Genomic DNA, 13616 nt, shown 5'->3' with positions numbered 1-13616 from the left:
CCTCCTTGTCAGAGTTTAATGAGGACAACGAGGTTTCGCAGGCTCATTTCGCACTTCAGCAACTTTCTAACACTTCCCTAACGAGGGAGAAGGGGCCGGAGCGATCGGGGGCGCAGGGGAGGAGCAGCCCCGGGAGAGACCCGCAGCCCCGGGGCCGGGGCAGGTGCGCCCGGGACCGAGTCGGGATGCGGGGACTCGGCTCTTCCAGTCCATCTCCGGCACCTCGACGTGGCTCCATTAAAAAACCCAACTTACTGCGCGATTTAAGCTCGGCCGAGAGGGCGGGAGTGTCCCCGTGGTGTCCGGAGGAGCAGCGATGCTGCGGGGAGGCGGTGGCCGCTGGTACCGCGATGGGCAGCGGCAGGGACCGGCCCCGTAGCTCGCTGTGAGGCATTTCCCCGGAGCACGTAGCTTTCCCGGGGCAAGTAGCTGTCCCGGGAGCAGGTAGCATTCCCCGGGCTCCCCGGGCCGGAGATCGGCACGTTTCTCACCCCGCGCCGTCCCCGCCGAAGCCGAGCATCCCTCCCGAAGGCGAGGAGGCAGCGGGGCGGATGCTCGGCTCCTCTCCTCTTACTCCGGGGCAGTTTGTCCCCACCCCGATGGTGCATTCGCCCAGCACGGCTCGGCGCGTTCCGCTGCCCCGGGGTGGAGCGGGATTCCGCGGTCGCGGGGACCGGCGGGCGAGGGATGCCAAGCAGGATCGGTAAAACTGCCCAAACCCCGGATTTGCACCGTTCAAACCTCTGGAGGTGTTGTAATCGCTTTGGGGGAGCGGCCTCTCCTCCCTAAACGCAGCCATTCCCCTCGGGCTGGCTTTATTTCCCCTCTCTAGACAGACAACTGTCCCAGGCAGTAGCTGCAGCTTTCAGTATTTTAGATGGAGACTTGGGGGAGGATTTGCCTTTAGCCTTTGCGAATCCTCGTTTCTGCCTCCTGTTCCCACGACCGAAATCTCCCCTCCGCTTTTTTTCTTACTTCCCTCTTTTGTGCGTGTGAGAAATTTGGAAAACTCGAGAAGTCATTTAATGCAAAGGGATTTTAAAACACGAAAGTATGCTGTGAAAGAAAAAAAAAAAAAACAAAAAAAACCCAACACCCCAACCACTTAATTAGATACTTACCGAAGGAGCCATTAGAGCCTGCTGGATATAACACAGTTTATAAGTTCTCTGGCCACAAAGAAATTCAATAATTGCTATTTTGTAACTCCCTTACAATGGGATGGGTGAAGGATGGAGTGTGATAAACTTAACTCTATTCCTGAGCTTTTTGCAGATTAGCCTTTGGCATTCACTGGTAAATACCAAGTGAATAGAGACTGTGTGACCACAGTGCCTTGAATTAGGGACAAACATTTCCTCTGTGCATTTTAAATAATGCTACTGCCAAATATTTTGTTACCAGAGATCATTATCCTTTTGAATGAAAACTCGAGGAGTAAAGGCATTGGTTTTGTCTTTGCTGGTGTGGAACAGACTATATGATATCTAGAACAGCAACAAGCTTTCACAAATTGCTATATGATTTCTACTGCCAGGTTCTGTGATATTGGATACGACATAAAAATAAAAAAGCCGGGCAGATAGACACAGAAACTCACAGAAACCACCTGTATATTTTGTTTCAAAGGAAAATCTCAGCTATTGTCTTACTGGCTCTGGTTCTGTTAGGCCTTGGATCTGCTTAATCTTTAAAGCTATTCAAACAAATTGAATGATACAAGGCAAGTCTTCTATAATTAATCCGGATTCTTGAATTTTGATACAAACTTTTATGTAACTGAGAAGTTTCTCTCTTTTCCTTGCAAAGACATTAAATAGGCACTAAGTCCTTCTGTCAAGAGTGCTACCATGAACAAAGTTAAAAGGAACAAACCTGGAAATCTTCCCTTCATGAAGAAGAAAGAGATGCAAACATAAAGTCATGGGAGAGCTGGTACTGCTGCCTGGACAGAGACCAAGGTTTAAAGTGGCCCCTGTGCTACAAACCACAGAACATGAACACAGGAATGGTGGTTTGTCCCAGGCACAGCTTCTGCACGATGTTATTTTGTCAGTTTATCCCAGCCTCACAGGGATTCAGCACTGGCACTCAAAGGCCTCATTTGAACCTTTTGAAATGTTTATTCTTTCACTACCACAGTCCAAAGAAAATGGAAATGATGCCATCGGGTATGGAAGAACTCGTGACGTCCACGATCAGCTGCCACTGTGGATGATAAAGCTTCAGCTGCGGTTTGCTCCTTCTCATGTTATGCAATTTTCTCTTGGTATTTGGCAGAACTGCTTCTGAATAGATACTTTGCAGAGCTGTACATCTTATGATGAGGCATTGTTGAAATCCTCCAGTGTGTGACTCCCTTGTAGGAGTCAAAACTTTATCTGGGTTATCAGGAAAATAAGAATTATGTTGGGGATTTGGGGGCAATTTTTTGTGATCTGGACTGTCTGGCTTCAGTGGAAAATCAGCACAATGAGAAAGGTCTGTAGGTCTAGACCTGCAAAACTCCTAGGCTGCAGGTACAGTTCCCACTGAGGCCATCAGTAAAACCCCTCACAGACCCAGCACAGGTTCAGGTCAACAACTCTCCAGATTACCCCATGGCAGATCCACTGACAACCTCTGCTTTCTGACTTTCTATCTTTCCTCACACATTTTTCTTCAGATCCTCTAAAATCCAGTGAAAGAATGAAAACCTTTTGGTTTTGAAGCTCAGATCTATGGCAATGATGGTTTATACAGTGCAGTTCTACCTCCAGGGAATCACCTGATGGGCCAAATGAGTTGGGTTTCCTTGAGTTTCTGAGCAGTTGTGGGGCTGTCTTCCCATGGACACAGACAGAAGTGGTGCTGACTGTATGGAGAGAGCAGAAAGCTGTGCCCAGGGTTACATCAGCAGCTGTGCAATCTTGTCCTTGGTCACATCAGGTGAATTCACATCTGCTGAATGTCCTACCCCTCAAGCCAGGCAACAATTCCACCTTTTACTCATTGAGGTGTAGTGTCAAACCATGTGCCCAGGATGTTGGTGCTCTGTGCCAGCTTTTCACCTCTCACACCACCAGTGTCTCCAGGCAATGCCAAGGCTTGTTCTCCATTCCCTACAGAGGTGTCACATCCTTGAGGTTATCCAGAGACCCTGTGGAGTGAGGCTGTTCATTTTAGGATGGGAAAAGAAAGAAAATACAGACCCTGGTCCTTACAAAAGAGAGGAACCACCCAAAGCTGCCCATGCAATGGCCCAGACAGGAGGTCTTTTGGGTACCAGCAGCTGCCAGGTGCTGCTGACACTCCCGAGGCCAAAGCCACTGGGTCTTGTCACAACTGCTCCGCGCGCCGGCCCGAGAGGCCACTGCTGATAACTCTCTCCAGGTGTTCAGCCTGAGAACAAAGGCCCTTTTCAGTGGCTGCTGAGAAGGAAGAAGCCTCCTTGCTGGATGGAAAATGGCTTTCCTGGATGGCAATATTTGGTTACAGTACGATCTGTTACTTCAGAAGAAACCCCGCAGAAGGGAGGGTAATTTGACTCAGGCATGTAAAAAAACATATTGTGGGGACTCTTGTCTGCCTCCTTCTTCTCCCCAAAGTTCTGAAACAATATTGAGTTGTGATGTTTCATACAAGCAAAATAAAACTGGAATCTGGGATCAAAACGTGCCTCATCTTGCTATGTCCATTGTCATGAGGGTGAGCTGGATCATCATCCTGAAGAATCCGGGCTCTCCGCAGAGCCCCTGTCACTTACCTGGCTGGATAGCACACAAAACTGCTTCTGAGCACAAAACTGAGCTGAGAAAAGCTGTGTGCTGGCATGAACACAGTTCAGGAGAACCTTTCCCTCAATCCATGGACCTGAATTTCAGTGCTTGTGTTGGAACACCTTAAACAAACATTTTCACAGTGAAACTTACACTGTTTGCACAGGGATACCTGAAAGATAATTTGGTTCTGTGGATAAGGATGAGGAGGTGGGTTTGGGTATTTTTGGATATATTTTCTAAGTAGCTGTGCATCCTCTGTTTTGGCCCTGGAGGGATTTCCACAGCGAAAGGTCTGGTGACCACCGACTGCAGCCGTCTAGAGGTGGCGCATTCCCCCTTTCCCACAGAGCCAGCTGCCAAGGGAAGGAGCACCCCTTGCACAAGCATTGCTGTCATGTTGTCCATGTATTTTCAAAACCTGGGTTCCTACCACCAGCTGAAGCTTTTCTGTGCCCTCCTACAGCCTCACCATGGTTATAATCTCCATGGGATACTCCCAGTATGTTCCTTCCCCATGGCTGCTCAGCCTATCCCTACATTATCCCTACATCCCATAAGCTGTTCCTCACACTCCAGGGAATTGATTCCCTCAGATGTGTAGGAGGTGACTTATCTAAAATTATTTTCTCCACGTCTTTCAGGTAGAAGTGAGAAGGACAATCCATGGAACATTCCCACGCTGATGAGGCATTTCCCATCTCTGAAAGAAACACAGAAGGATGCTGTCCTCACCTCAAATGTACATGATTAGTGGAAGAGCAAGGACATGAAACCCCTTTAAAAATATCTACTGTTCATGCATAAATATATCTCTACGTAATGCTGAACTTATTTCAAGTAAGCAGAGGAACAGTAGCACAGATATTGCAGTTTTCAATCAAGCAACCATTTCCTATAAAAGACAAGGCTTCCCTAATTCTTCAAATGCACCAGCTAACATCTATACAGATAATGGGATTTGGCTGAGTACAGTTAAATATATTTGATTACTTCCCTTTTATCTAGTTCTAGGTTTACTGTACTTTTCCTTGGATGGCAAATAAGAAGCCCTTTTCTTCTAAGTGACAGCAGGGAAAAGAATCAGGTTGCTAATTTACCTGAGACCCAGGAGTGTGTAATGATAGATGTGTGCTGGAAACTACAGAGGGGGCTTTCTAATTTTGGGGGGAGGAGAGAGGGAAAGCGTGAGATTCGTTAATCTTTCAGATTGATGGCGCTTTTGCTGATGGACTTTCATGGTTGTAATTACACACACACCAGGAAACAAATGCAGTGAGAAGAAGAGCTGACAGGAGGCTGGGACCTAACAAAATGTGTCATACAGGAAGCAATTAAAATGGAAAGTCACTGTTCTCCAGACAAACAAGGATGCAACGTACTTGTGGTTAATCACAGTTTCTCTCTCAAAGCAAAGGGTATAGACTTACCTGCATGGTGTCAGAAGTGAGCACACACATGGTCCAGGAGCAGTTTGGTTAAAGAAGCAGAAATCCTTGCGTGGATGTCCAGCTCTGCAGGACACCAGTGCTTCCAAGGACATGTGTCACCTAGGTTTTTGCATGATAGATCTCCACCAAAATCTTCTTGAAGAGATGTGAAGGAAAGAGGCAGGTGGGGAGCAAGAAGGGAGGATGGATGGCAGTCAGGCACAGAAGGGTCCCACCTATGGTTTAGGTTTGTTTTGAAATGGGTGTGTTTTCAGCCCCAGGAAAAGCAAAAGCCTGGAGCATGGCCACAATGCCATGATGGCCAGATCGAATGGTCTAAAGCACCAGCAGCTTCGGGTGAAAAGTCACTCTCTGGGTAGGGAAAGGAATCTGAGCCCAAGCTGAGTGTGCAGTGTAGATGTGCTGTTGGTCTGGTTGAGGAAGTGCTTACCTCCTCCTCTCCTGGGATTCCTTTGCCTTCTCCTGGAATCTGGGCAGGTCAAGCTCAAGCCAGGGTTTCACCTGAGGAGGTGCATTCACACCGGCCAAGAGAAGAGCAGTGCTGCAGGGGGAGGATCAGTCACACACAGGTCAGTGCCAGGGACAGCTCAGGTGATCTGAAGCAAAACCATCTAATTTTTAAAAAGCTTCTAATATTCTAGTAAATGATGCCTTCTTTTTGTTCCTTAGAAGATTCAACCTACTAGTTCTTTCCTGGCTTTATTTTAGCTGGTTCAGATATGAAGTTGGTTATCCAGAAAAGCAGAAAGATGGCATAATTTCCTGTAGGCATGTTTGTGTGTATTCTATGCTTCCAGCAGAACCTCAAACATCCACTGGATCACCAAGCAAGCAGCTTTTGTCTCTTTGTTGTTTCATAGAAAAAAAAAATTGTATCATGGCTTTCAAGTAGAAAAAAAAAAATAGAGAAATAATAACATGACCCAACTGCGAAAATATTTTTTTTCATGAACTATACCAATGAATTGGAAATGCAAGTAGTAAAATGAATTGCCAAAAGTATCAAATATATGTTTTCAATAACTTTTTTTTTTTGTTACCTAGTAAAATATTTTCCTGGAGAAGGGTTGTTAAACCCCTTGGTGCAATATAAAGGTGCAGTGATGTATTGTCTCAGAAGTGGTTTAATGGAGTTTTGGGGTTCCATTTTTTGTACATACTTTCAACACACACAGTGCGTGATCAATTTGGATTTATAAAATGCTCTATATTTCTTTCTAAGCAATGATCTTAACTTTTAAAGAATGTTGCTTAGTTAGGAGAGCATGTGTGTGTGTTTGCATTTTGGCAAGGCAGCAAATCACATACAATATTTATGCCATTTGAGAAAAGTATTTGTGCATTTGCCAAAACCAGTCCTTTCTAAGAACCTAAAGGTATTTGATCTGCTCTAAACCCCAGTTTTAGGGAGGATTAGGTGTGTGGGAGCACTGGGCAGAGGGAAGACCTGTCCAGTCTTTGTGGTGTGAAAGGGCAGGATTTTAGACAAAAAAGACAGATCTTGTTTCGGCTCAACTCTGACTCTGTTTTTGTGAAAATCTGTTTTGCAGGCCTACCTGTGGCTTTGCTGCCAATGAGCTGGATTTTGCAGGGAGGTCAGTGGTGCAGGCTGGGCAGCATCAGGTGCAGTCTGACCCCAGCTCTCCTGCCACGCTCCTGTGACAACTCAGGAAGCTCAATTATTATAAAATGTGCAGGGCAAAGATGGCAAAAGGATGATGTCCTGTGCTACACCAGTGATTCCCCCTGGTAACTGACCCACTTCACCCATTTTACTGGCAAAAGACAACCAAGAGCTGAGTGTACAGGGATGGGGAAAATGTGGGGGATCATGATCATGATTTATCCCGATCTCTGTCACTCCTGCTTCATTTATCATAGAAGTTAGAAGGGACTCACAAAGACTACTGAAGTCCCCCTCCTCATCCACTGTGTGCCAAGGATCAGGATCTGTCCCTGGCTGCCTGGTATCAGCTGCTGTTGATTCATCTCAGAAGGTGAAAGCCCAGTGCTCTGCTCACACCCCAGCTGGCTGTACAGACCCCTGAGCTGACATCTTTGTGCCAAATCCAATGATATAACGTTTCATGCAGAGAATTTCTCCAGTCCCCCTCCCTTCTTTTTTTGCTTTATCTCTTCCTTCTATCTTCAGCCTGTCAGGACTTTCACATACCTGCAGCTGACAGCTAAGGGATCACGAACTTTGATGTTGTAAGGGATATTTTATCTCAGGTAATTCTCACCAATTCCTACCTTTTTGTGTAGGATATCCAAGGACTCCGGGAGTGAGCAACGCCTTTGTCTGGTAAGATCAGAGCAATTTGCAAGCTTTTCTGGGAACAAGGTCCAATAAAGGGACTTTAGAGATATAATCTGTCAACCCCATTGAGCAGCAGCCTTAGGATTATTGACAGTTTAAGCATCACCCTGGACAGAACAAGACTGAGGGCACAGTTAGTTGCAGTTATTTGCAGTAAGACATTGTTTGCTGAGGAAGCATAGGAAACCCTTTATATCTGAATTTACCAAGTTTTGACCTAGTTTCTCCCTCAGGCAAACAACTGACTCTATAGGGACCTGCTGCTTTTTGGTGGGAGTTTGAAACAAAAAATCCAATCTTTGAGGTGCAACCTCTCATTCACAAGACTGACCTGATTTTGAGGCTCTAAATTGGAAGGGTCACCCAGTAAAGCCAGTCCTGAGCGTGCAGTCATTGGGCACAGGTTGGACTGCCACCCCAGTTCCCCGAGTCTGGTGAGTTTGTCACTCAAACTGTGCTCTGGCATCACAGGCAGGTGTGAGGACATGCAAAGCCTTTTCTCTTGCCAGTCCTATGGTAAGAACCATGTGGGGCAGGGCTAATGAGGGCTGTGATGCCCTGAGCCCTGTGTTTGAAATCCTCTCCTTCACTCTGTACCTCGCTCTGTTCCTTCAAACCCCTCATGCCTGGTGAGTCAAGCTGAGCTGGCAGAGGTTTGCCAGGGACCAGCCATCCATCATCTCCTCAAGCAGCTGTGGCAGGGAGCTCCCTAGAAAATGACTGATGGGAAATGCTCAGCAGGGCTGTGCTCAGTTGTTTTTGCTACCCACCAGCTCGCTCACCTCACCAGGGCTTTGCTGTCCTCACTGTACTTGATTTTTGAGGAATTTCTCCATTATCACATATTATTTCTGAAATAATATTTCTCCTTCACTAGGCTAACATTTGCTTATTTTACTTTCAAATACACCAGTATCTTCTTTTCCAGCAATGCCCAGGCTTCACATTTTTATACATATATTAACAAAGACCCCAGCTCACCCTCAGTGGCCACAGCTTGGCCTCTCCCAGCAGTAATTTTGGGATAACAATTTTCTGCAGAGGCAAGTAAGGGGCCTGTATCCATCCATGCTGGTCTCTATCCATGTCCTTGCTTCCTTGGTCATCAAGCTGATGTTAGCACTGCTCCTGGTAGGTGCTTCAGCTTCCTGAGTAATTGATCTCTGTGACTGATGATCATCAGTGTTGAGTGTCAACCCACAATCAAGCCTTGGATTGCTCCCCAAGTTCCATTTCTCTTACTGCTCTCCCCAACCTTTATTCATCCTTCACACCACATTCTCTGCTTCACCAAGGATGTTGCTGTCCTCACCCAGCACTGTGCAGGTAGAAATCCTCCTGTGGCTCAGTGGTGGCTTCACAGAACGAGTTGCAGCCCAGACATTGTGCGGTTTAGTTGGGTTTCCAAGAACCTGCCACAAACCCCTTGGCTGTTTGCAGGTAGTGCCTTTCCAGCCCCTCCACTACACCTGCTGGAAATGCTGTTGCTGGTGGCAGAGCTGTGCAAAGCTGTGCCCACCTGGAGAGGTACCAGAAGCAGGCAGTGAGCAGGGCAGGCAAACATCCAACCATGCAGCTGGAGCAAAGGGGCTGCCAGCAGCTGGACACCAGGGGAGAACATGCTGGAACTGCTGACGAGGCTGGGGCTGCTCCTGAGGCTGCACCCAGGAATGCACGAGTGCAAATTTCACAATTTCAGTGTCTCCCCTTGCCCTGGGGTTTGTTTATTCTTGTGACAGGTGTCACATGGAGAGCAGTGGCAGGAAGGATCAGGAAGCAGCTGTGGGTGGAACAAGAGAAGAATCCCACCAGCCTCACTGGGCAGGGATCTTGGCTCCCGTGCTTGGCCCTGGGAGTGAGGGGCTGCTGGTGCCTCTGCACCCACCCGGACCCGGCAGGAGGCTCTTGCAACAGCTCCAGCACTTTTCCTTGGTAATGAATTCCAACTTGTTTTCCCAAATCGCCTCATAATGACTCAGTTCGAATGTAATGATGCAATCCTGAAGGGAATCATTAGCTCCCAGCTAGGAGGGTCGGTCAGCTCCAGCTCCAGCCCGTGAGGTTGCTGATTGTGGTGTTGTTTGGGGCAGCTCTGCCCGGCTCGGTGCGTGCCAGCTCCGGGCTGTGCCTTCCTTCTGGGGACACCTCACCCCATCCATCCCCTACAGCTCGTGCCAGAGCTTCCCTCCGAGTCTCCAGGTGTGGGACAGAGGGACAATGTGTTTTCAATTAGGTGAGAACACAGTGATGGTGTTACCTCCCTGCTGAGCTGGCAGTTCAGACCCCCTTATCAATCCCTGGCCCTGTCCCTTCCTCACTGCAGCTCGAGGACCACATGGAGAAGGGACTCAGGGAGAGTTCTGCAGAACAAACATCTTTTTTTCCTGCCTGCTACTCATGTGGACAGAAAACCTGACCAAACCACAGAAGAGAAGAAAAAAAAGGAGAACTTTCAAGCCACTGCTGGTGTTGTGTCTACATTGGGTGAGGTGCATCACCATGCCACACCCAGCCCCAGATTAAAAGGTCTCCCACCTTTCCCACAACAACCTGAAGCAAATTGTGCCTGGGCTGCTGAAATGCCACTAATTCCACCTTCCAACTCATGATGCACCCCAAACCCCTTCATGCTGCTGAGGCACAATCCTGTCAGTGACAGCTTTAACGAGGGCCATACCCTGATGCCATTTGTTCAGTGCAGTTGGATTTTCCAGCTTGTGCCTCAACTCCAGCACAGGGTGTTAAATGATTTACTGCAGAGAGACAGTGGCCAGGCCAAGAGTAAAGCTCAGGTATTCTTAGTCCCAGGATACTATGACAACCAACTAGTGTTAGAAAACATTCCCTGCCACTGCCTCACACTTATATTTATCAACAAAACCAGATTTACTTTGTTTTAGTCTTAGCAAGACTCTGTTGCACTGGAGACCACTTAAAATGAGATTTATCTTCCTTGGAATAAATACAGACTCTTGCATTTGTAATTCATTCCCCTCCTATTTCTAATCTCATTTCTATTGAATGCATTGTTTTGCTTCCCATTATTTATAAAATGAGATCATTAAAATGAATATTGGAACTCAACAGGTTTGAGGCAGGAAGAAACTTCCCTGCAGAGGCATCCCAAGTAGAATTCCTTGGGTTGCTGCAGAGCCTTATGGTTTGACATCTGGGGGCTTCTCACTCTGCTCCCAACCCAAGCAGTGACAAACCTCTTTCCAATCCTTAAAAAGCAGCCACTTTTCATCTTGAGTGGGGTGAATATCAGAAATGGATGAAGCAGCTCCTGATGAAAAGAATCAACAGATCCCCAAGGATGCTCTTAGTGCAGGTTGTTGTCTGACCCTTGGGAATGCAGCAGCAGGTTCTGGATGCAAAGAAAGATATTTGGGGAGAAGGGTTTTGGGGAACTTGTCCTCATTAAAAATTCTACATTTAAAAAGTAAAGGAAAAAGAGCAAATTCTGATTTAGAAAGGAAAAAAAGAGCAAGGGCCATCTAACAAAGCTTAAATCTGGAGTGAATCCACTGCAAACTAACTTTACTCTGGTTTAATACTGATAAACATCGGACTAAGAGCTGCAAATCCCAGCTCTCTCCTCATCCCCAAAAGACACAAACATGGAGATCTGAGCATCTACAGCTATATATTGCATAAAATATTTCCTGGTTGGGAAAATCTCATGGGACAAGGATCAGGAACAAGATGGTGCAAATAATTAGTTTAATTGAAAGTAAAGTCACACTACTAAAAACAAAGAGATGAAAGTGGTTTTCCCTTTGCCAGTTTCAGTATGAGCAACAGTAGTAGCAGCTGCATTTCAACCCATTTTGCAGATAACTGTGAGGGGCATTCTGGAAGCTAAACAGTTTAATTGCACAGGCTACCCTTTAATTTAGGGTGGTGAGAACGATATGAAGGACTCATTAAACAGGGGCATTAACCATGGCAGAAAATAAAGTAGTTTCTTTGTTGGAGAAGATCTCTCTGCCCTCCAATCACTGCAGTAAATTGTTCCTGGGAAAGGCACTGGGGTAGGATGGGGAGATAGAGACACGTTGAGATAGAGGGAGGCAAATGAAAAATAATTGGTACAGTGCTCTGCAGATTGTATGTCACTGCAGACAGTTATTTAATAACTCTCCAATTATTGCTGCCAGCTGGGGTATATTAAGACATTGTGAGAAGTCAGGCCAAAATCCCCCAGGCACGACTGCTGACCTGGCCCTGTGCTTCCTTCCTCCCTGAGGATGAGGAGGGGACAGGCTGGGGGCAGGCTGTGGCTGAGGGGCAGCCCAGGGGGATGTGCTCCCCTCTTCCCCAGAGATTACAGGGCTTTGCCCACCCCTCCTGCCCCCAGCTTTAAAGACGAGCTGCAGTAAATCCCATTGGGGTTCTCCTTCCCGTGGGACATGGGGTGACTCCAGGTGGGAGTTTCCCTCAGTGTGATCAGTGTGCTGTGAGCGGCAACTCATCCCACATGAGCTCTGGTTTGAGCCAAGGGCTTCTCCCACTGCTCCTGGAGCTGGCTCAGCTCCCACAGCTCTGGAACTGACAAAGTCTGTGCAGGGTCCATCCTCCAGGGCTGGGGGTTGGAGCCCTCTCCACCCACTCACCTTGCTTCTCCTCTCAGCGCTGACCTGGTGCTTTGAATGTTTTCCTTTCCTGGATTTCACTGTCCCCCACCTCCTACCCCCGGCAAGGGCTCCACACCACCCCATTCATATCAGTTTACAGGGTGATACTGAGTCCCAGGATGGTTTTGGGTTGGAAGGGACCCTAGAGACCACCGCATTCCAACCCCTCTGCCAGCGGCAGGGACACCTTCCACTAGAGCAGGAGCTCATGTGCAAACCACAGGTGAGCTCCAGCCCAGAGCCCATGGCTGGTGGCCAGCTAATATCACAGTGGGCCAAAAGGAAGGGCCAGAGGCACTTCAAGCTTGGAGCAAGAGTCCACTGGGGACCCACCAGACATTTCTGCAGAGTCTCAACCTCAGGGGCTGCCACTGAAGCTCTGGAGACCAGAGCCCTGGGATTACATGGCCTTTCTGTTTACTTCAGCCCAGCCTCAAATCCAACAGCTCCCAGCACCTCTCTGAGAGCCACAGAGGAAAACCTGATGTTGGGAACCTCATGGGTTTGGAAGCCCAGCTGCAAACTGAGCCCACAATACATTGTCTCAGACCTGTCACCTTGCCCTTATTTCCCAACAAAACAAAGCCTTTTTAACAACTCCTTCCCCAAGCTCAGGATTGGGTCTGTAAAAGAAACTGTACTTCAGTACCAAATGAAAAACATGACTCACAGACTGTAATTCCTTTCTGCAAATACCGGAGGAGAATATTTCATTTGGCAAACAATCGAGCCTTACAGTTGAGAGCTCTTAATGTGATTAGGGACAGGTTCTGCAACACATTTGTAACTCCAGGTGATTTTGCTATATCTTTTTGGACTGTGACCAGACATAAAAATGCCCTTTTGCTAGATTTGGATCCAACTAAACCTGAGGAGAATCAGATGTCGGTAAGACCTTTACAGTTTGATCTTTACCCAGGGGTATCACAACATGTTTCAGCTCTGGGCTCTGCTGAGCCATCTCAGGCTCTTTTTTGCATTAAGCCCATATCTCCCCTGATGAGTGATAACTCTTCTATAGCACATCTTCTGGAAGTGAGCACGTGCTACTCCTCTGAGTTACTGTGATGTACTTACAGGGAGGGTGAGAGCACAAACACTTCCATTGGCTCCATGGACACATCTTTGCTTCCCTTAAATCTCTGAGCACCCTGGTCTAGGGGAGGGTGACCCTCTCTGTGGCAGAGGGGGTGGAACTGGATGATCTTTAAGGTCCCTCCTAACCCAAACTATTCTGTGATCCTGTGAGTCTACAATTTTAAAGTGCTCAGAGGGTGTCAGTCTTGTTTAAAACGAGCTGAGACCAGGCTCCCCCTCCATTTAGAAGAGCCCAATATTCAATCCTGAAAGCAAAAGCTGCAGAGTTTTGCAGGATCAGACCAATCTCACACTCTGCCTGTGTTTCTGCCTCGCCTACCAAAGCTAAGGCTGCAAATAAATTAAATTGAGA

The sequence above is a fragment of the Camarhynchus parvulus genome, chromosome 10, assembly GCF_901933205.1.
Source record: "Camarhynchus parvulus chromosome 10, STF_HiC, whole genome shotgun sequence".
NCBI classification, from domain to species: domain Eukaryota; kingdom Metazoa; phylum Chordata; class Aves; order Passeriformes; family Thraupidae; genus Camarhynchus; species Camarhynchus parvulus.
The sequence above is the reverse complement of the archived record's forward strand: the minus strand, read 5'-3'. Positions refer to the sequence as shown.